The sequence below is a fragment of the Argentina anserina genome, chromosome 4 (genome assembly GCF_933775445.1).
Source record: "Argentina anserina chromosome 4, drPotAnse1.1, whole genome shotgun sequence".
In the NCBI taxonomy this organism is placed as follows: Eukaryota; Viridiplantae; Streptophyta; class Magnoliopsida; order Rosales; family Rosaceae; genus Argentina; species Argentina anserina.
In genome coordinates, this window is record NC_065875.1 from 10839730 (window position 1) to 10863560 (window position 23831).

The following is a 23831-nucleotide window of genomic DNA, read 5'->3' on the forward strand; positions in this document are numbered from 1 at the left end:
GTTAAAAGATATAAAAAAAAAGGAAACAAAGATATTGAAAAGAAAATATTACATTTAAGTTTTCTCATGAATATATGTTATAATAGATATAAAGCTATTTCTACAATATAGAAGCTCTTTGGTACACTTTTTAGGTAATAAATTCATATGAATTCAGTAAGAAGGGCATATGGCAATACTTAACCAGTGAGAGCTAGTGCATCAACAAGCAATGACACTACCAGCAAAACTTGAATGCAAATCTGATAAACAACCATAGGTACATGACCTTCCTTGCCGCCATGGATGTGGCTAGTGTTGTAGTTATTACCACTTCAAAGGTTCAGCCATTAAGAAGACCCCTTGCAAGATATGGAAAACATGATTAGAATAGAGAACCAAGCATTACTAAGACAGGTACAACATCTTCTCCACTCAATTGCAAATAGTCACGTTCTTCTCCAAGTTCTCTCCTACAAACCGAGGATGAGATGGGTAAGACAGAAAAGAAAAATGGTTCAATAAACTAGTACAATTCATCTTATGCAGAAATGAATTAGTATGCAATCAATCAACTTTACCCACGTCGTTTCAAAATAAATTGCATAGAACAAATAAGAGAAGATATCTACCACTACATATAGAAGAATGTAAGAAATTCAGAGTGATATAATAAAGTTTCTTCACTAAATATAGAAGATTGAGGTACCTTGTAGCTTTCAGCAGCTACATAAACTGGTTTGTTCATGCTATGTGCCACCAATGCAATTTGATAGGTTCCCATCATATTTATAATGCCTCCACTTTCAACCACTCCATCTGCCCGAACAAACACCAAGTCAACCTCATCCATGGTATATGTCACTGCAGAGTTTATTAGGAGCTTAATAGGAACATCAAGTTTGGCCAGCTCACTTGATAACCGTAATACTATTCGGTCTGGTCTTCCCTCTGCAATGTATAGAACCCATATTGAAGCATGGAAGACAATAACAATAAAGCAGAACCAAACATGGAAAATAGTTCATATTAGTCCTACTACTTAAAAATAACTTCAATGGCAAGACTGTAATACATTGACACGGTGTATTAAGAATAACCATAACAAATTCACGGTCTCTACTGGTGCAAGGCAGAAAGTGTAAAACAAAATAAACAACCATGATTTGAATATTCCCTATAACATATGCCAAGTTGATAATTTCAGTTCATGATAGACACCAATATAGTTGACAACAAGATAAAGAATCAAACCTGTGCAGAAATCTTGAAAGAGTTTCTTGCTATGTGCTGCAGCCTTCTGTACTTCTAGAACGACTCTAGAGAAGCCATAAACTAAGATGGTGCAACCATCAAATATAAAGTCTTGACTAAGTGCATCAATGATTCTGCGAGCCTGTAGTAAAAGAACAAGTGTAACTGAATAACCGAAACCTGCTATTATACATCAAACATATCTTGTTAAGGTCATGAATCACATACCTTTGTAGATATCTCCCCGAACTTTTCTGCACGTTCAATCAGACGAGACTTGGCTGAGTTGAAGTCCTCATACTCTAGCGCTGAAGTTCGAGTAACATATCGCATGAACAAGCACATCCAACAGTCAAAAATATATACGTCGTATCTCATGACTGAAGCAGATGAGAGAGAGGCAAATCAAGTTAATCAAACTAATCAACAGAAAACACTAACAAACATAAAGTTCACTCTTTCATTATTGACTTGTTTATAGATTCTATATTGCTACTACATCTTATTTCAGCACAACGAAAATCACGGCCTTCTTATTGACAATTTGACATAGTAAAGCTTACTAACTTTGCGAATCACAGACTTCCTCTACACACAAAACCATAATATCAACTTCTGAGGTTCATATTTCATCCCCATTGTAAATAATATTCAATATTACATTTACTTAAGCCAGCTCAAAACCACAAACAACTACTACAACTATAGTGAAATATACAACACTATAAAGCAATGTTACTGACTAACCCCCAATGAATTTCCTTCTGGTTTATTTGATTAGCTGACTCCTGGCTGCCTCCTGTAAGTGTCACACCTCCGAATCATCAGTAATTGAGCTGGGTTGTCCAGGAGAAACTGCAAAAACCAAAACATAACACATATATTCAATATCCATTATGAAAACATATCAGTTGTAAACTTTAAATCAAACAGATATACCTTGGAAAATATGTCACACGCCGATCCCGGGGTCGGTGGCTTTTACGCCACAAGACAACGGTTCCAACGCGTGAGTTAAATGTTAGAAAGTGGAATGTAAAGAAAAAAAAAAGAAAAGACTTGCTTCTAAGCTCTTCTTTCAAGGCTTGTCCAACCCCAACTCGGTAAAATCTAAACTTCTCCGCAAAAAAGTGTAAAAATGGATGCGTAAACAAAACCACGCGCTCAGTGAGTAGATCATGTAATATGCCAGTAAAGCAGTATCATTTTTAACACACACTACAAAAATAGTTTGTATATCGTATACACATCAATTCATCACATCACATCCTCCATTCTTATTAGATATTCTTCAATTTAGTGTACCCCACGGGCACCTAATGCACTCAACATATACCTCCGTGTGTCACATTTATTTCGGCATAACCAATCAATAAGTTGACATATTCCATGAATATCACACAGCGGATCCCACACATAACATAATATATATATACATATATATATATATATATATATTTCCCTAATAGACATGCTTCACTTAAAAATAGAGAGATATTTTGAAATAAATCTAAAACATATTTTTCGTCTTATTTAAAAACACATAAGAATATTTGACACATATTGCATAAAACTACTAACCTCGGCACGTCACCCTGTGTACCGAACGTAAATAGAATCATAAAATGGGTCTTCTAGAAATCACCGTTTGATCTAACCCAAACTTGTAGGATAAAAAGAGGACGTCGATACGAACTCGTTACCGCTCGCGGATCGAGAATTGGAGTTACATATCAAAATTTATGATCCGCCGAAGTTTCGTCACAAACTAATAAAATAATATAATTGAGGAGAGAGAATCTAGTGAGAGAAAGTGTCTCCCGAAAATGTGGTACGGATTGAAAATGAGAGGGGCTGATCTCCTGTATATATGGAATAAAGACCAATGATAGAGTGACAAGTGTCATTCTTCACTAACAAGCTTCCACCACTTGTCAATCTTAGACTTGGCTTTAAATCTCCATTTGTCAAGTGTCATATGACTCATGGATAGTGGTTGACACGTTAGTCGGTTGAACTTGAGGGCCAAGTAATCCTTCGAGGCCAATGAGAAGGCGACGTGTCACTAAGAAAAATAATTTCTACAAAATTTGTAAAAATCGTTTAAATTAGCTTGGGACTTCGAAAACTCTTCCAAAAAATACCACGGACTCGTGGTGACCCCTATTTTCTATTTTTGAGAAGCAACATAAAATTTGACTAACTTAAAAATTCAAGATGTTACAATCTACCCTCTTTAAAAAAACTTTCGCCCCCAAAATTCACTATCTTTTTAAAAAATATAAATATTTATGGCTCTACACAATAAAATATAAATCATAATCTACCACAGATCCTGGAGTTCTAATCCCTAGTTTGCTCTGATACATTCTGTCACGCCTCGGTCCCAGGGTCGGTGACTTTTACCGCACCGGACACCGGTCCCAACGCGTGAGTTAAATGTTACAAAGTGGAATATAAATAGAAAATAAAAAACTTGCTTCTAAGCTCTTCTTTTTAGGCATGTTCAACCCCAACTCGGTAAAATCTAAATTTCTTTGCAAAAGAGTGTAAAAATGGGTGGGTGAGCAAAACCACACGCTGAGTAAGTAGATCATGTAATATGTCAGTGAAGCAGTATCCTTTTTAACACACACTACAAAATAGTTTGTATATCGTATACACACATCAATTCATCCCATCGCATCCTCTATTCTTATTGGATATCCTTCAATTTAGTGTACCCCACAGGCACCTAATGCACACAGTCTATACCTCTGTGTGTCATAACCAATCAAGAAGTTCACATATTCCATGAATATCACACAATGGATCCCACACATAACATAATATATATAAATTCCACATATTTCACTAATATATGTTTCACTTAAAAATATAGAGATATTTAGAAATAGATCTAAAATATGTTTTTCGACTTATTTAAAAACATATAAGAATATTTAAAATATATTATATAAACCACTCACCTTGGCACACCACCCCGTGTACCGAACGTAAATACAACTATAAAACGAGTCTTCTATAAATTATCGTTGGATCTAACTCAAATTTGTAGAATAAAAATAAGACATCAATATGATGAATGCTCGATTACTCGACATCAATATTTAACCCTGTAAGCATCGTAAGTAGTATAAAGCAAGAGGGTATCGTTCACAAACCGGGGATCCAGCCAGGGCTTAGGATCACAACACTTAACACGAATTCATAAAGATATAAAAGGTTGATATAGATTCGGATTGAGATATAAAAACAGTAAATAAAACCTAAACTAGTATATACATGTGATCAACCAACTAACACATAAACAATCACCAAAACAACTCACATAAAGAAATCGAACCAAGCTCTATGACTCCTTTTAGAATCATGCCGAGACCATATATTGAATAACTAAGGTTGGATCATGCAATTTAAGTTCCAAATCAGTAACCTATATGCATAGACACTTAACACATTCAAGTCTTGCCACTCGGCTTCATTGAAATCTAACATGTTCATCTTACCGTACAATCCCAAAGCCATGCATATCGAATTCATCAAGTATGTCACCTACTTAACCCCCAATCATGCAATTTCGAAAATCATATAGAAAAGAATAAACATGTTCATAGCATAAGTCCCTAATCCAACAACCTAAATATCATGCTACAATCGTATACATAACACTTAAAAATCGAAATTGATCATACATAGTACACGACAGAAACCAAACAGAAAATTCATAAAACCAAAACATGGATTCGAATCCTTTATATAAATTGAATCAAGTAGCTATTTCATAGACAAAATTGAAACAAGATTACACTACACACAAATCGCAACTCATCCAAGAACAAGAATAAAACCAAAACCGAATTGAAACATAGAGAGAATCATGGTTACACTTTATCAATCAATCGATCCGACAAGGTGTAGCCAAGACTTCTAGGGGAATGAAACCACTTCTTAATCGTGCTTGAAGGCTATAGATGAAGGTGGAGAATGGTGGAATCGGTTTTAGGATTTCTTGGAAGGGTGAGGGATGGATTCGGCAGCTCTAGGCTTGTGTTTGTGTGTAAGGTTGATGATGAAAATATGGGGAGGCTGAGCCTCTATATATAGGTGTCTAGGAAGCCCTCTTGCCGTCCCAATTAGGAGATAGAATCCAATTGGGAAGCTGAAATCTTCTTTGATATGGATTTTGATTCATGTACTCCAAATCCAACTTGATGTAGGAAACCAAATCCAATAGGGAGACATATATGGGCTGCACGGCATCTCTCTTTGTTCAACTAAGAATAGCTAGGCCGGCCTCTTCTTCTCCTTCTTCAACTCGGATATGATTTCCTTGTCTCACTAGGAATGCATCACGGCATCTCTACTCCTTGTCCAAGTATGATTTGTCTTTCCTGAAAAGAAATCAACGATTAAGGAATATGAAAGAATAAAAATAGGAAAGTAGAGTCCTAGTCGAGTAAAGAATCCTAGCTCAATAAGGAGTTCTAACACTTAGCACAATTTCATCATCAATTCATTCAATTTCGGCATAGCTATACTAAAACATGCAAATAACAAATATGAACCTAAAACAACAAAATAAGAAGAAACAAAGCATACGAATAGGGTATATAAACATTAAGAACGTCACACTTTGTGCTCCTATCAACAACCCCACACTTAGACTTTGCTAGTCCCTTAGCAAACACTAAAAAGGGAAATCAAAACATAAAACAAACTCAAAGCAACTAAAACTAACGACACAACATTCTAATGCCTTCAACATTTTGTCTCAGAGATCTTCAAACTCATAGCATCAAGAATAACACTCAATTGAAGTAGATAAGATGAATTCAATGGTTAATAAACATGAGATTTCGTTTAATAAGTAATACATGGCAGAAACAAAGGTGATATTAAGCTCGACATGTTCAAAACAAGTTCAAATTCAACTCACAAAGGATATGTACTCCAAATCTTTCCTCTCAAGAACATGGCATATGCTTAAAAGCTTTTCACACACAAGAGTTATGAACATACAGTGAAATCGAAAAAACCTCATGAAAGATACCAATCATATGCACAAATGAACCCAAACCATATGCTTACTCATGAAACAAACTCCACAGATCAAGAGCTACTCATTTTAAGAATCATGCGGATCATTAGAAAAGGAATAGGTTAGGCTCGGCATGGATATATTTTCAAGGTAAAGAAATCACAAAGGTCATCCTCAAGACTTAGCAGAGCAAAACATCCACCTTATGTCGCCATACTCCATAAAACAAGGGCCAAATATCATCATGTTGGACCCATCCTTCACTCTAAACCTTGTGAAAACGAACAAAGGCTAAAGTATAACATTATTGAGCCTTCAACAAATACATCACAACTCCAAATTCACAAAAACAAGATGTATGCCGAGATCATCATTCTTTCTTTTCCTCATTTTTTTCTTTCAACCGTGCATCATGAATGTTTTCTTTTCTTTTCACACGACATCAATACATTTTTCTTTCTTTTCATACATTTTTCACGGCATACATACATACAATAACATAACCCCACACTTGAATCAAATCATCACTCCATATTAACACCAAGAATCGGCTCTGCCAAGCCTCAACGACAAGGTAGAGATATAACTACACTAAGCAAGGATATAACATGTTGGTAATGAAAGAAAAGGCTTAACGTAGGCTCAAAAGGGTTAACACTAAGGTGTCCCAAGCAAGGCTCAAATAAGGAATACGGCTTTTTGGCTTAAGTGGTGGAAATCCTAAAAAGATCAAACAATCCTTTTCAAAATCAGAGTATATTATGACATAAAGCTTCGAAAGTTTCACAAAGTAAGTTCTAGCATTCTCTAGTTCATTGCAATTCTATGGCATATGAATCGATCAAAATAAATGTAATGAGATTATAAAGCCAAGAAACGATGGAATAAACTCTCCAAAGAAAGGCACATATATATGGCTCGAATCTCACTTAGGTTCCATGAATTCAAACAAGTAAGGAACATGCTCATTCTGTACCTAAGTTTCAAAATCCTCATCTACTACATGTTCGTACAAAATCTACACATTGATTAACCATCAAATAACAATAAAGTTCAATTCAATATCATGATCATCTATCAACCATAAATTCAAAGATAAACTCATCCTAGACAGTTAAAGGCATACCTAGGACTCAAAACAAAAAACAACTTAACAAAACACTTAAAAATCGAAAAACAAAACCAAAAATAACACTAAACATTGAAAATCAAAACAACAAATTGAAACACATAAGCATCAAAACAATAGAACTCAACGAATGATGTATACCCTACCCCACACTTAAAACTTACATTGCCCTCAATGTACAATATGATATGCAACGAAAATTAAAAAGAGATAAGGGATAGAAAATGCAAACACTCGTTGATGGCTCCTTCATTGGCTTAAGTTAGAGTCTATAGCCTAGACTTCTTCTGACAACAACTTCCTTCTCCTAACTCAACTAGGAATCCATCTCTCTCTACTTTGGAAATCCCAATCCTGATGGGAATCTCCTTCTTGATGATACACGCACGCCTTCCTTGCTCGACTAGGAGTGTCATGGCCACTCCCCTCCTAATCCAACTAGGAATTGATCTAGTCATCACTTAATTTACTCCATGGATTCATTAAGAATCGGTGATAGCTTCAACCTATTGGGGAATGTACACAAGCAAGAACATTAGTTGAAACTAATCCACATGAGTTAGAAAACTTACCTTATCATGCAAGGCAAGATCAACTTGAGACAAGGACACGGCATCCTTGTCATTGGAAGGCACGACCTTCTTTGGTGGTGGCATGAGAGTGTCGAACTCTCTCACTTCTTCGCATAAAATAATACAAAAATTATACAAGAAATATACAAGGTTTCGTTCAAAAAGTTTTTACAAAAGTCTTTCAATCGATTTCATGCTTCTACATTCTTAAGTTGTCATTCAAACAATTGAATGATCGATTGATTCTAAGTTGTAAACCAAGGTGGACGTGCGGCCTAAGTATGGATGTCTAGACACAAGTTTGAATCGTTGTTTCAGAAGGCCAGATAGCTAATTCAGAGATAGTAAACATGGTAGGACTCATTTGTTGAACTACGGAGGGCAAGCCCTCTATCGATTCCATCACCGAGAGGTATGTCAGTCAATAGTTCTCTGAGATCCAATTTTGGTCCCATGCACCAGGGTAATGAAATAGCGTGCCCCTTACTCAGCTAGAAACAAACTTGGGTGTTAGACAAATCTCCAAGTGTTAATAAAAGCCGCCCTCAACCTCATGCAAAAACTTGGAAGAAAACATGAGGGGTTAAAGCTAATATTAACAAAAGGGACTTTACCTATTCCGTTTGATTTACAACCTACAACAATCATTCACTCAATAATCAAAGCAACATCCTAAGATAAAATTACTATACATTATAAGAAAATAAGATAAGAATATACAAATGTACAATATAAACAATGAATTCGACATTAAAAGATTTGGGATCCATCTTTATGGATCCCCGGCAACGGCGCCATTTTATGAGTGCTCGATTACTCGACATCAATATTTAACCCTGTAAGCATCGTAAGTAGTATAAAGCAAGAAGGTATCGTTCACAAACCGGGGATCCAGCCAGGGCTTAGGATCACAACACTTAACACGAATTCATAAAAATATAAAAGGTTGATATAGATTCGGATTGAGATATAAAAACAGTAAATAAAACCTAAACTAGTATATACATGTGATCAACCAACTAACACATAAACAATCACCAAAACAACTCACATAAAGAAATCGAACCAAGCTCTATGACTCCTTTTAGAATCATGCCGAGACCATATATTGAATAACTAAGGTTGGATCATGCAATTTAAGTTCCAAATCAGTAACCTATATGCATAGACACTTAACACATTCAAGTCTTGCCACTCGGCTTCATTGAAATCTAACATGTTCATCTTACCGTACAATCCCAAAGCCATGCATATCGAATTCATCAAGTTTGTCACCTACTTAACCCTCAATCATGCAATTTCGAAAATCATATAGAAAAGAATAAACATGTTTATAGCATAAGTCCCTAATCCAACAACCTAAATATCATGCTACAATCGTATACATAACACTTAAAAATCGAAATTGATCATACATAGTACACGACGAAAACCAAACAGAAAATTCATAAAACCAAAACATGGATTCGAATCCTTTATATAAATTGAATCAAGTAGTTATTTCATAGACAAAATTGAAACAAGATTACACTACACACAAATCGCAACTCATCCAAGAACAAGAATAAAACCAAAACCGAATTGAAACATAGAGAGAATTATGGTTACACTTTATCAATCAATCGATCCTACAAGGTGTAGCCAAGACTTCTAGGGGAATGAAACCTCTTCTCAATCGTGCTTGAAGGCTATAGATGAAGGTGGAGAATGGTGGAATCGGTTTTAGGATTTCTTGGAATGGTGAGGGATGGATTCGGCAGCTCTAGGCTTGTGTTTGTGTGTAAGGTTGATGATGAAAATATGGGGAGGCCGAGCCTCTATATATAGGTGTCTAGGAAGCCCTCTTGCCGTCCCAATTAGGAGATAGAATCCAATTGGGAAGCTGAAATCTTCTTTGATATGGATTTTGATTCATGTATTCCAAATCCAACTTGATGTAGGAAACCAAATCCAATAGGGAGACATATATGGGCTGCACGGCATCTCTCCTTGTTCAACTAAGAATAGCTAGGCTGGCCTCTTCTTCTCCTTCTTCAACTCGGATATGATTTCCTTGTCTCACTAGGAATGCATCACGGCATCTCTACTCCTTGTCCAAGTATGATTTGTCTTTCCTGAAAAGAAATCAACGATTAAGGAATATGAAAGAATAAAAATAGGAAAGTAGAGTCCTAGTCGAGTAAGGAATCCTAGCTCAATAAGGAGTTCTAACACTTAGCACAATTTCATCATCAATTCATTTAATTTCGGCATAGCTATACTAAAACATGCAAATAACAAATATGAACCTAAAACAACAAAATAAGAAGAAACAAAGCATAAGAATAGGGTATATAAACATTAAGAACGTCACACTTTGTGTTCCTATCACAATACGAACTCGTAACCGCTCTCGGATCGGGAATTGGAGTTACATATCAAAAGTTATGATCCGCCGAAGTTTCATCACAAACTAATAAAATAATATAATTGAGGAGAGAGAATCTAGTGAGAGAAAGTATCTCTCGAAAATGTGGTACGGATTGGTAATAAGAGGAGGAATTTTTCAGTCCTCCCGAAGAACCACATGGCAATGTTCAGTAGTATTCCATTCCAATCACCATTTGACACTTAAGATTTAATTAAAAATAATAATATTTAAGCTATTTTATCAAAAACTATTTTGAGTTTCTTTTTAAAACCATACAACCTACACTTTAATACCCTAAATTCTAAAACCATATACCCTAAACCATATAACCTATACTCTAAAACTGTATACTCTAAACCCTAAAACCTAAATTCTAAACTCTAAACCTGAAATTCTAGTTCAAAAATATCAATACTCATAAAAGTTATTTCATAAATAATAAAAATATACAAAATTATAATTTTGGTGTAATAAATCCATGTGTCAAAATATAATAGCTGAGGAGTACCACTTGACATTGTCACTTGGTTTTTCGGGGGCACTAAATTTTTTTTCAAATGAGAGGGGCTGATCTCCTATATCTAGGGAATAAAGATGAATCATAGAGTGACAAGTGTCATTCTTCACTAACAAGCTTCCACCACTTGTCAATCTTAGACACTGCTTTGAATCTCCAATTGCCAAATGTCATATGACTCATTAATAGTGGCTGACATGTTAGTCGGCTGAACTTGAGGGCCAAGTAATCCTCCGAGGCCAATGAGAAGGCGACACGTCACCAATAAATACAATTTTGACAAAACTTGTAAAAATCTTTAAAAATAGTTTGGGACTACGAAAAATACCACAGACTCGTGGTGACCCCATTTTCTATTTTTGAAAAATAAAAATAAAATTTGACCAACTTGAAAATTCAGTCTATTTTTCACCTCTTTAATGGTGATTTTCACCTCTTTAATGGTGATTTTATGAACATTAAAAATTCGAGATGACAATCTTATATTACATGAAACACTTGTGTAGTAGGAGTCTCATTTCAATATATAATTATCAATTATTATATTTTATGACTGATCCATGGTTTTGCTTTTAGTTTAATGCTTGTTTTTGTTGCATAAAGTAAAAGTAGGACTAAAACGTGAGATAGTAGTAAGACTTTCAGTATGGTGGGTCCTTTTGTAATTTCCCACGAAATTGCGGTATTTGTGCCTTTGTTAAGCAATAATCACGACAGCTAAGCCCACATAACTGTAAAACATCGCTGCATTGTGGCAACGTGCTTTCCCCACTAAAAAGTGTGGGTATTGGGGTTAATGCCCACGAATGAGGAATGTGGGTACAGTCAAAATGATTTGTAGTGATTGATAATCCCAAGCATTGTGGTGGACTGTGACTTATGCAAGGACTTCAGCAGATGCTCATAGGGTACTGGAAGGACAATTGACCAAACATAAGAAGGTGATTGAGCGGAGGTTCTTCCCTCCACCTAGTGAAGGATTACTTAACGTTATGTTAACTGACGGACTTGACCAGGTAAAAAAAAGGTAATAGAAGTTATAGTTTTTTTTCAGTAATAATAACAGACTTGATCCCGACCAAAATCAGTTTCGTCAATTCTAAAACAAACTAATAGCTTTTCCCTTCCCTAATTCAGATCCCTTCCCCTTCTCTTCTCTCAATTCATTATTCCAATTCCCAACTCCATGTTTCCCTCCTGTGACGTCGACGCATTCCTTTCACCCTATCTCCGTCCTCAGCCTCCACTTCGGCCCCATCCTCGACCTCTCTTCACCCTCCAACCTCAGTTCTCTCTTCCTCTCCCTACATTCGCTTTTGTAAAGCTATTGGGTGCTGACAAACGAAACCCGAAACATGGTTTTAGACAAGAATTCCAAATCGAGGTTGACAAAATTCAGCAGAGACGTTGTCCATGTGAACTATGTGTAAGTTATATGTAGGGTTGAATCAAATTTTATGGAGATTTGTATTTGAGTATCTTTGATTATAGTTAGGTGTGATTAATATTTTTGATGGGTGCATTGCATATTTTTGCGTGCCTGATTTCAATTTGTACTGGGTCATGATACAACTAATAATTAAATCATGAAAGGATATGCCGTAGTAATTGGATTGCCTTTTAGTCCCTTTGTTTCACGTTTATAAAAAATTGGATTAATTGATCTTGAATATATATAGCATGAGAATTGCTATAACTGAAAGATTTCCCAGGAAAACAGTGAGGATGCAGCTGAAGCGTAAACATAGAGTAGTTAAAGGCAGTGGTGACCTTAAATCATTAATTGGGAAGATGACTTATACAATTGGTTGTATGGAGTCCAAGTTGGAGAGAATAGGTGAAAAGTTGTGCCATATGGAACAATCATTGTCCTGAGTTGTGAATAAGGTAGCCATTGAAGAAATTGTTTTGGAGGTTGTTCAAGTTGATCTGTTGAGAGCATGATCCAACAATGTCTACGCCTTGGTGGGAACCTAAAACAGACAGCCATTGAACCTGTGGTGCACTTGCTTTCTTCAGACAACAGTTAATTAGTTTGTTGAGAGGAATGTCTATGAACATCAAAAATACTTATTGTAGACATTATTAATACTGATGGTAGGTAGGCCTTTGTTTGGGGAATAATATCTTCTTTTTCCCATTTCGGTATACATCATGCAATATAGAGCTGATGTTATTCTTGAACACTAATGAATTCTAGTTGATGTTCATGGACCTTGTAATTCAAGGAACATTGTCTGTACGATGTTCATTGCCCTTCTAATGAAAATTATTTCAATTATATGGTTAACTTTTATTAGTTTGTGAGGGATACAATGTAGGTTAGACATCTCCCATTACCAAACTTGTAACTTCACCACAAAGCTCCACTTCATTCTATATCTATTCATATGATCATTTCATTTCTGACAAAAGGAAGCAATTTGAGTATTACAAACGAAAGAAAATTACAAAAGGAAATTTAGATTTGCAACTTGAATACTGAACTTGAGGAAGCATCAGGTATATTCCAACTACAATTACAAATTATCACATGTTCCACATTCCCTTTGCTTAAAAATAACCGCATATACCAACTTCTGACATTTGACAAACCTAAGAGATATCATTAAAAGGCAATGATGCAGCAAGTGGCAAGCTTTCAATTATCCACACCTACAATTCACCCAAGTGATGAAGCTCATGAAGGATGAGACCCAGTCTCATAATGGCAAAAAATGACTTGGTTGAGTAATAAATAGACAACGATTTGTTCTGAAATTGGTTCCCACTATCCCAAACACAGAATATAATATGTTATGATGCCCTGAAAATAAATCAAGCGTTCTTGCCTCTTCAACATGATGGATCATATGGTGGTTGCTTGTTTGAGCAAGAAAAACAGAATTCTCCGAGATTGTAGAACACTTGAAGCCTGATCAGCACCTCGCCTTGGTTCAAACACTCAGTGGCAAATACTATACCGATGATAAAGAGAAAGAATTATCAGATGAAAATGAAGATACTTTGTAGTTAATGATCAAGTGAGGCAAATCCCAATTCTCATACCTTCCCCGAGTAGCTTGCATACCAAACAGAAAGATATATTTTCTTCTTTGCCAATCTCTTCAATAATCCAATTGAATAATTCTTCTCCCTTTGGCCGAATTTCGGATTCAAAGCTCCATAGTATATTCAGGATATCGAGAAGGCGGATTCAGTGTTTTCACCGAATTGAATCTCCATAGTATAATCCAATTCAATCTGCAACACCGAATTCTAGATGAACACCGAGATCGAGAAGGCGGTGGTCTTCGACTTTGTCTTCCCGATCCAAGCCGTTACTTCGTCTATAGGTCCGGCCAGATCTTGGTCTACTAGAGAGGAGAATGGCCTTCAACAAGCAAAAAGAATTCATTTGCGTTCTGGAATCAACGAAAGCTTTCACCAAGTCCTTTTACCAATAGTTTTTTTTGTTTTTACCTTCCACTTGTATTAAAAAAAACGTTAACAAACTAACTGACGTTTTAGTATTTTCAGGAGATGTGGCTCTAATTGTGCCACGTAGGCAAGGTGAAGGTTCACCCTGTGAACGAAAGAATTAAGGTCAATTTAGAAGTCAATGAAATGTGAAGCATCAAAAGCAGAAGCAAGGAAAACATGAGTATACCCTGTACAAGTCTAAAGAAGTATAAGTCCATGACCTCAACTTGGCATATTCATCTTGGTAGCGTGCATGACCATCCTGAAATCTGAAAAACCTAGCTACACTCACGGCGGAGCTTCGATGGCAGGGACGGTGGTGCTGCTAGGATTTGAAGGTAAGATTGGGGGTTTCTGATCATCGAGAGATGCTGACTGCGATTCTGCAGGTGGCTAGGCCATTCTATGACTGGAAGATTGAGATCCAGCAAGTACCGAGCCAGGTACTTTTGACATCGCAGCCATAACTCCCTAGCTTCAATGAATGACCAGACTTCTTCGTTATGCTCTCCATTGTCTTATGAGTCTACGTAGGATGGAGATAAGTCGAGGATGTAGCTGGAAAGGAGGAATCCAATATTACTTCCCGGTAGAGTGATGACGGCAAGATTAAGGCTGCGGACAATGGTCTAAATAGCGGTTATCGACATCAAATCGGTTTTGTAAAATAAGGGTATAACAAGGATATATCGAGATATATCGTATTATATCGGATTTATCGTTTTTGCTAATTTTTAATTAAATTGAGAAATTAAAACTTATAGAAATAAATGTACTAAATAAACTTCATAAAAAATATTTGATTGTTTTGACAATTAAAATACATAAATAATATTAATTAATAAAAATAGATGTCATCATTCATCATAAACTTTCTCGTCATCGAATGCTATCGACGAAATTTTCATTTTCTTTAAATTATTTTTTGAAAACGACGTGGTTTTAAAAAAAATTAAAAAAAACACCGATATATCGGGTCAAACCGAGTTTGACCCGATATATCGCCATTTGACTTGATTTTTCGGTTTGACCGATAAACAACTTATCGTATCGTTTTCTTAATATCGGGGATATATTGAGGATATATCAGGATATTTAGAACATTGGCTGCAGAGGTGGTTGAATGTGGTGTGTGGCTTCAATTTAGATGAAACAAGTTTGGTTTTGGATGGAGAATCTAGTGGTGATGGTGGCGAGTTTGATTGGTGGCCAAAGATGGGGTTTCAACATCGACATGAGAGAGAGAGAGAGCGAGAGAGAGAGAGAGAGTCCGAGGAAAAAGAAGAAGAAATGAAATTAGGGTTGTTTGAAATCAGAATAAAGGCTCCAAATTTTTGCCTCAAGTGTCTCAATTATTTGAGATCTCGCTCCCAATCTGGATAGAATTTGGGGTTGCCGCTTTAATTTAGCGACGGCAGACGACACTGTCGCTTACTTTATTTAAATTTTCATTTCACTACTTTTTAAATACACATTTTGTAATTTATATATATTATACAAAATTTCTTAAAATTGTAAAAATTATTCAGGGTACCAATAATTCGCCGAAAAATCTCAAACACTTCTGTAGACAAATTGTATCAAAAAATATAATTTTTTTATGATATTTATATTTCTGTAATAGTGACCCACTTATATAACTACAACCATATTTTTCATTGACCTCTTTGACCAACGTGAAGAAAAACCCGATTGGGTTCATTTTTCTTTTAAGTACTCACTAATAGGTAATAAAAGCATATGTGATGTCAAATTCATCAAATTTACATTTTGAGTACTTTCATCGCACAAAATTGTGATGTGTACTAATGTTTAATAACATGTTTAATGGTTAGAGTACCTTTAATTTCTAAATGAACAACATATCAAAAACATAATTTTCAAAATTCAATCGTAGGATGTAATCGTCCTAAGAAAATATCACTAAACTAAGAAATTGACTTGGTTTCCTCATCATCTCAGTCATCATCGATGTGGTTAACTCTCGATCACACTAAAACACACATATCTTCTTTCTCACAACTTGTTTTTGTGATCCGTCGACTCTCACATAACTTGTGGAGACGAGAAGTATCTACGTATGCAAAAAGTTTAAAATATTAAAGCCCCTGAGATAGGGCTCTCTTTATAGAACCATATCATTTTATTTAGTTGACCGGTTTGATCGAGATGAAAATAAAGCCCGATCAGTTTCATTTTTTTACATGGCACTTATGAATACATATGAAATATATGTATATACTCATATATAAATTTTTAAATCTGAGTACTTTGATTATACCAAATCGTGATATGTCTACTAGTCCGTGTTCTATGACACTTTTATTGGTTATGGTACCTTTCTAAATGAACAATATATTAAAAATATAATTTCAAGAATTCAACCGTCGGATGTGATCGTCATAAAAAATATGACTATAATAAAAAATCGACAAGTTTGGTCATCGTTTGGTCTCGATTGACGTGGTCAACTCTAGAGACACCTAAAACCCTCACACTTAAACACTCATATCTAGGGCTCTCCTTATATAGGGCTCCCCTTAGGGAAGCATAGTTATATATGTGGTAGACCTAAACAAAGAAATATTTAAAAAAGAAAATACTCAGTGACGGCAAATACAACCATAGCCATAAAAGGGTAGTAGATTTTTCGTTTTCTATGCGATGAAAACAAAAGGTCGTTGCCAAATATCGTGATTTTCGCTATGCTACAAACGCCGTTGCAGACTTTATCACCTTATGCTACGATAAGTTTTTACCGTCACAAATTTCCGTTTTTTTACCACGATAACAGACTACCGTTGCAAAGTTAGCGACATCATTTGCTCACCATCGCACACATAACACTTGCCGCTTTGCCGTTGCAAAATTTGGACCAATGGCGACGGCAGTGGCCTGCCATGGCTACTTGGCGTGGCAAGATGAATTTTTTTTGTAGTGGAGTGAGAGAGAGATGTACCATTTTTGTATTTTGTGCATTGTGCATATTTGCAACCAAGTGCACAATAATTAAGGTTCTCAATGGCATTTGCAGGTCCTTGACATTGTCTGTTACAATATCAATACGTTCTTTTGTTGGAGGCAAGCCACAACCCCCGTAGCCCTTGTCTGAATACTAACTGCCTCCATTATTGTTTGTTTTTCTTGGAAATCAATGTCCTTCTATCCTTATGATCACTCTTTGTGATATAATGACCATACACGCTGTTTAAATAGGCCAAACTATGCCAAATACTAATTAGCATACCGTTGAATATGTGATCAAATATCACTCATCTATATTTAGTCATTTTTGGCTTGATTAGGCATAAGACAAAAGTTAAAAAAGATAATTATCATTTAAGAATAAAAAAATAGTGCATAGAATCCATATAATTTTTTTATTTATTTTCCTAATTACTCTCATTTTGCTGCATCATCATGTTTGATTCCTACTTTATTACTCTCCTCATGATCTCATCTTATTTTATTATTATTATTTTTTTATTCTTTTGAATCACCTCGATTGGTTTGTGGCTAGCTTGGCTCTTGTGAAATAAGTTAACCTGCGAACATAATGAGTGATCTTTATCCCGAGCTTAACCCTGTATGATCGTATAATCAGCTTTTAATGACTGAAATATATGTGCATGGGATCTTCTATACATACATCATAAATCCTCAATCTTATTGCAATATTGGTACGTACCAGTTCCACTAAATACATACATCATAAATCCTCAATTCCAATATTAGTAGCTAATTTTAAATTTTTTTCCTTAACTTTACTACACTATAAATAAGTAAAAGATTGTTGCACCACTACTCTTTTCCTTTGTTTTTCTTGAATTCTTTTTTACCACTTCCCTACTATCATATAGATTAATGATGAATTTATGGGGGAAATTTAGCAATACATTATCTACTATATTCATTTTCAAATCAATTAGATGCTAAATTTTAAAGTCATTTTTTAAAGAATTATCAACGATTGTTTCACCTCAAAGTACTACAACTTATTATAGACTAATAGTTATACAATTTTTTTATTATAAAATATAGTAGATAATTGATCAAAGAAACATCTCTCAAAATTTCATTCAAAATTTCCATGGTTTTATTTAAATTTCCATCAAATTTCTCAATTAATTTTCAAGATTGATATTTTCCCAAAATTTTTTTCGTCGAAATTTTCATTTTTTAAACCCTTGATATTTTCGTTCTCGCCGATATTTTAGTCATTGACTAAATAGTGACACGGGTGGTGTGCTTCGAGTTCAAAATGGACACGTTAAAGAATCTTTCGAAAAACCAATCCCAGTCAATGTGAATCCACGGTACTTAATCCAAGTGCAAAATTTGCAAGTGCATAGTGATTGTCTACATGCAGTCTCAATAATTTACATCTCGTTGTATAAGATAGTGGAATTATTGATATCAAACAAGGCTACAACTTACAGTAGCCAATCGTTTAGGTGTCATGGCCTTTTCCATTTGAGTCCATAATAATTGTATTTGGCTTGATTAAACCCCAAAATTATTATAGATTTATTTAATTATCAGAAAAATGTATTATGGATTTAATTATAATCTCATTTCATTTTTTAATACACATTTATGAGGAAAAGTTTTAGGTACCCAAAGGTTTTAATTACGTTAAAATACACATTCTCCTATTTCTTTAGTTACTTTAAATCGTTAGATTACAAATATATCTAATTGTTGAAAATATTATTGATTTAGTAACCGGTTCACCCCTTAACCCTTAACTTGATTGTCAATTGACTTAGCACAATCTATTTTTTTTTCTTTTAAGAAAAATCAGAAAAACCAATTAATATTTACTTATCAATTGACCATTCACTTACATTTTGTTCCTTTTACAAAAAAAAAAAAAAAACAAAACCCACTCTCGTCAGACTTCTAGTTCACTCCTCTGGTGTTGAAATCACTAAATTTGTATACAGGGATAGTCTCTTTTAGTAAGGCTCAATCGATCAATGCAGGTGGAAGCTTTCTGTAATACCCGACACTTTTTTTAATACGAATTTTTCGATTCTTCTCTCTGTTTTTTTTTTGCTCCTTTTTAAATCCTATATGTATTTTTATATGAGAAATTTTAAATACACACGTTTAAATACTCAATACACACAATTACTCAATACACCACTCATTTTATTTCTCATTCTAAGTTTGTACTAAATACACAACCCAAAGCGCCTAAAATACCCTTAACTCAAGGTACTTTTTTTAATAGATTTCATTTAATTAGTATGTACTGAGATATACTGAAATTTTGTAGAGGTCCATATATATTGATTATTAAGAAATTCTTACATATACTTGTTCATCAACTCCGTGAACATGATAAACAATATACACATTCTTCACTTTGTTTGATAAACTTTTACTTGATCTTCATCTTCATCATCGACTTTTTAAAGAGATAATTCATTCATAAAAGGCAAACACAAGCCAAACAGACTATTACATATCCACCCGCCACCACTCGAGAAGTAGACAAGGCTTCATGGTGCACGTACCACACCATGCAATGAAAAGAAAAAACATACACCATGACAAGCATGGATTCGACAAGACAACAAAACCAAAAACTGAAAAACAAATCCAAACAAGAGTTTCAAATGAAAAAAATAAAGCTTCAACCTGAAAAAAAGGCATTGGGACACAACTAAAAAGAAACTTAAGCATGCTCATTTCCCTTCCCCTTGGAGCTAGGGGTGGGAGATTTCCCAACATAGAGGTACGCCAAGACTTGCTCCGCCTCCACCTAACTACTCGGTTCTTGAACAAAAGTATCCTCAGGGCTTTCCACTAGTCCCAACAATTTTGGAGTAAACTTCGTTGGGAACTCAAGAACCTTCAGCTTCGTTGGAGGAGTGTCACTCTGTGACTCAGCTAAGATATCAGTAATCGAGCGTGCTAACTTATTCGGGGAAGGGGTAGTATCTCTCGGATGCTTTGGGTTTGTGTTACTCACTTCTTCAAGGCACGACACTAGTGTATGAGTGTTGGTAATTGACTGGAACAAGAGCCAAGCTATCATCTGGTTCCTCAAACAATTGCTTTCTGTTTAAGACCCTAGGTTTATGAAGCTTGTTCGGCATTGAAATAGTTCGGTCGCTGGAGCAGCTGGCATTGAGGTTAAAAAAGGGCCGCACGCCAGGAGTCTAAATAGATGCATTAGTACTAAAAAAACGAAAAAGACCATTATTTAGAACTGAACTTGGAATGGTAGGCAATGTGTGAGGTTTGGTGCGCCCTTCATTAGCAAAGCTATCACAGATGTCGTGAATGGCGACGTATAACATTGGCCCTCTTCATGCCATATGACACCTCGATCCTTCTCTACTAGATCTGAGAACTTGATAAGCTTCTTAAGAATAAAAGGCCGAGCAAGGTGATGGGAAACCCTAACCTTGATTTTATGGGCAGCACGCCATTCTCGATCATCCCAGCCAAGAAACTCACCCGCCACCATTGAAACCGACTTGATACGATTTGGTTTCTCAAATTTTGGAGGGAAATTGATGAGATAAACCCAGAAAAACAAGTGCTCCATCGGCACGGACTAGATGTCGGCAATGCCATCATATTCAGCAAATACCACCGGAGCCCTGTCATAATTACATGGCCTTCATGTGATCACATGATTCGCAGCTTTGTCTTTGTCGTGGTTGAAGGCAAAAAGGAACCGCTCTGAATTTCGCGCTTTTACTTGAAACAAACCATCAAATTTCGATATCCGCTTGAAGTGAGAACGTAGGTCCATTGTGGAGAATTTCTTCTTCACTAAGAGACACAGTAATTGCCCTTGGCGAACTCCTCATGCCATGCCAGACGAAGACACACACACACACTACACCTCTTATTCCTCCAAATTACACCCTTGAGTTTCCTCCAAAGAATAAAAATATTTGTTGCCACCTTGTAAGTAGAAATTAGACTGAGGTACAAAACCCTTAGCCATCTTTAATCAGATTTAACGGACAAGTGATCGACCCTTCATATCAAACTTGCAAGAGAATCGATGCCTAGTTGATGTTACATCGATCTAGTAGCAACTCTACGGATGTTAAGAATCTCATTGACGTGGTTACCAACAACCATTACGACTATCTTTAAGAAGCATTAGGAATACTGCAACACCACCCTTAAAACAAAAATAATTGCATCAGCTAGTTGCTTAAACACAATATATACAAATCAAGATACACGATCAACTATTCGAGTTGTCATCTGCAGCTGTCATTCTCTATAACCTTTGCACACTCTATCAGGCCCTGTGTGCATGGAGGCTTAAGGGAAAAAAAATTTGGGGTCCCAAAATAAATGCTCGAAAAAAAATCCTAATTGTTCATAGTTTCATTGTTAAAGTTAAAACATAGACAATTATAAAATTCATACAAAAAAGACAAAACAATTCATTATTCTAAGTATATAATTGGCTCAAAAGTCTTATATTTTCAACTATTTACGATAATGAAATCTTATCTCAACAAAAATAGAGAAGGAAAAAAAAAACAAAAAAAATCTAGGAAACACAAAATAAGAAACTTCAAAAATCTTACATCTTATGTATTGGATTAAGAAAGAAAAACCATAAATTGAGAAGGTTTTTGTGTCGCAAAATGATTGATGGAAAAAAATTGTAAGAAATTGTAATAAGAAAGAGAATTATACTCATGCCTATTGCAGAACTCATACATTGTAATAAGAAAAATAAATATATAATCAGTGACTATTACATAACTCACGCATAATTAAGAAGAATTTTCTTCTTAATTATTTTCTTTTTAAAATGCAAGCATACAAAAATTTTTGTTGAGGCCACCCAAAAATTGAGGCTACTCTGTCTTGCCCAGTGCTCTCTATATAGGATAGATTCCAACTTTATCGAAACTTCCATTGTCGGTCACGAGATCTCTGTACATTGGTCTGATTTTGTCCTAACTTCCTGCCCTTAGGCTTCTCACTCGAGAAACTTTGTGATACTGAATTAAGTATGAATTTAACGTGAAGCAAACTACAGTTATGGTCCTGGGAATTTGAGGGGAGTGATGGTGTACACACCACAACTGTATCAGTTGAAGTGCAGGTTTGAAGATATATTTAGTCCAAAAAGGTTACTGTATGTGGCCGGCAGCGGGCAGCAGCGTAGCCAAAACTATTATTTAGGAGGGTCAAATTTTATTAACTAAATAATAGAATCTCTTTCTCATTTTCTAGCAATGAAACAATTGTAGTAGTGATCGATTGTGTGTGTAGGTTTCTTGTGTTAGTATCGAATTAATCATTAAATTATGATGATTAAATTTTTAAAACTCAAGATACTCCGATATATAACAAATTTTTATCCATTTGCCTTATGAAACAAGATAAGGTAAGAAACCCATGGATTTGTATTATTAATTGGATTAAGCATATATATATATATATATATCTATAGTATAGTGTAAATTCTATTTCATTTCATTAATGTTTAAAGATAATTAAGAATTAATCTAAACTGAGAATGGTCGAATTATCCATAATTGCTCCATAGTTATTAAGATCCATTCAACATGATTCAAACATGAGATGGGTCAATTGACCTTCTCGCCCTATAATAGCTACGCCCATGGCAGCGGGAAGATATGAATGTGGTATTTATGGTATTTTAAAATCTGCATAATTAGCTTGGAAGGCCAGGGTGATTCATTATTTTCAGGGTCTAATTCACAACTGAACATGAAGATTTAGCTAATTGCGCTCCAAAATGGAAGCTGGATAAATCCCAGGTTCATATATGAGGGAGATTGAAAAAACAAAAATAATAAATAAATAAACAACATCTGATTTGAGAAGCAACCTGGTTCAAAACAAACTAAAACAATAGAACAGTGTCCTAATGGATCAAATATTCATTATGGACTTGGTTTAATTGCATGTAACCAGTTCCCCGGTGTGCAAGAAAAGTGAATTCAAACAAACAAGATCAGTAAAACACTGTGCCACCGTGTAGAATAAACTGATGCAGAAAAGCCAACTGACGTAGGAATCAATCGCATATCTGAAACTAAAATTGAAACTATGCTACGTCTGAGAGGATTTGTAAACTTGGCTTTCTGACATTTCTGATAGCGACATGCAGCAAAATTCGAACCCTTTTGAGTTTACACTTCTCCATATAAATGCAGCACATGTTGAGAAGTCTTGTGATTGACGAATAAACCAGGTGATTGTAGTGTCTGCTAATTTAGCGATCAAATTGAATTGACAGAACAGAATGAATGACATGAAAATACGATGGACCCTAAAAAGTCTACTTGTTTAAAACTCCCCAGATAGAAAATACTTATTTTCAAATAAGAAAAAAAAAGAATAAGGTAACTAACATTCTGAATGAAAAATATATATAGCTCAACAACAGGCTGCTCAGACAGGTTCAGTGTAGCAAACAACAGGTAAAAGAATCAACTATTGTT

At 35.2% G+C, this 23831-nt stretch overlaps 1 pseudogene; it reads right to left on the bottom strand.

The window, feature by feature from the left end:
- Window positions 1-260: 260 nt before the first annotated feature.
- Window positions 261-8059, bottom strand: LOC126792158 (uncharacterized; annotated as a pseudogene).
- Between the last annotated feature and the right edge of the window lie 15772 nt (window positions 8060-23831).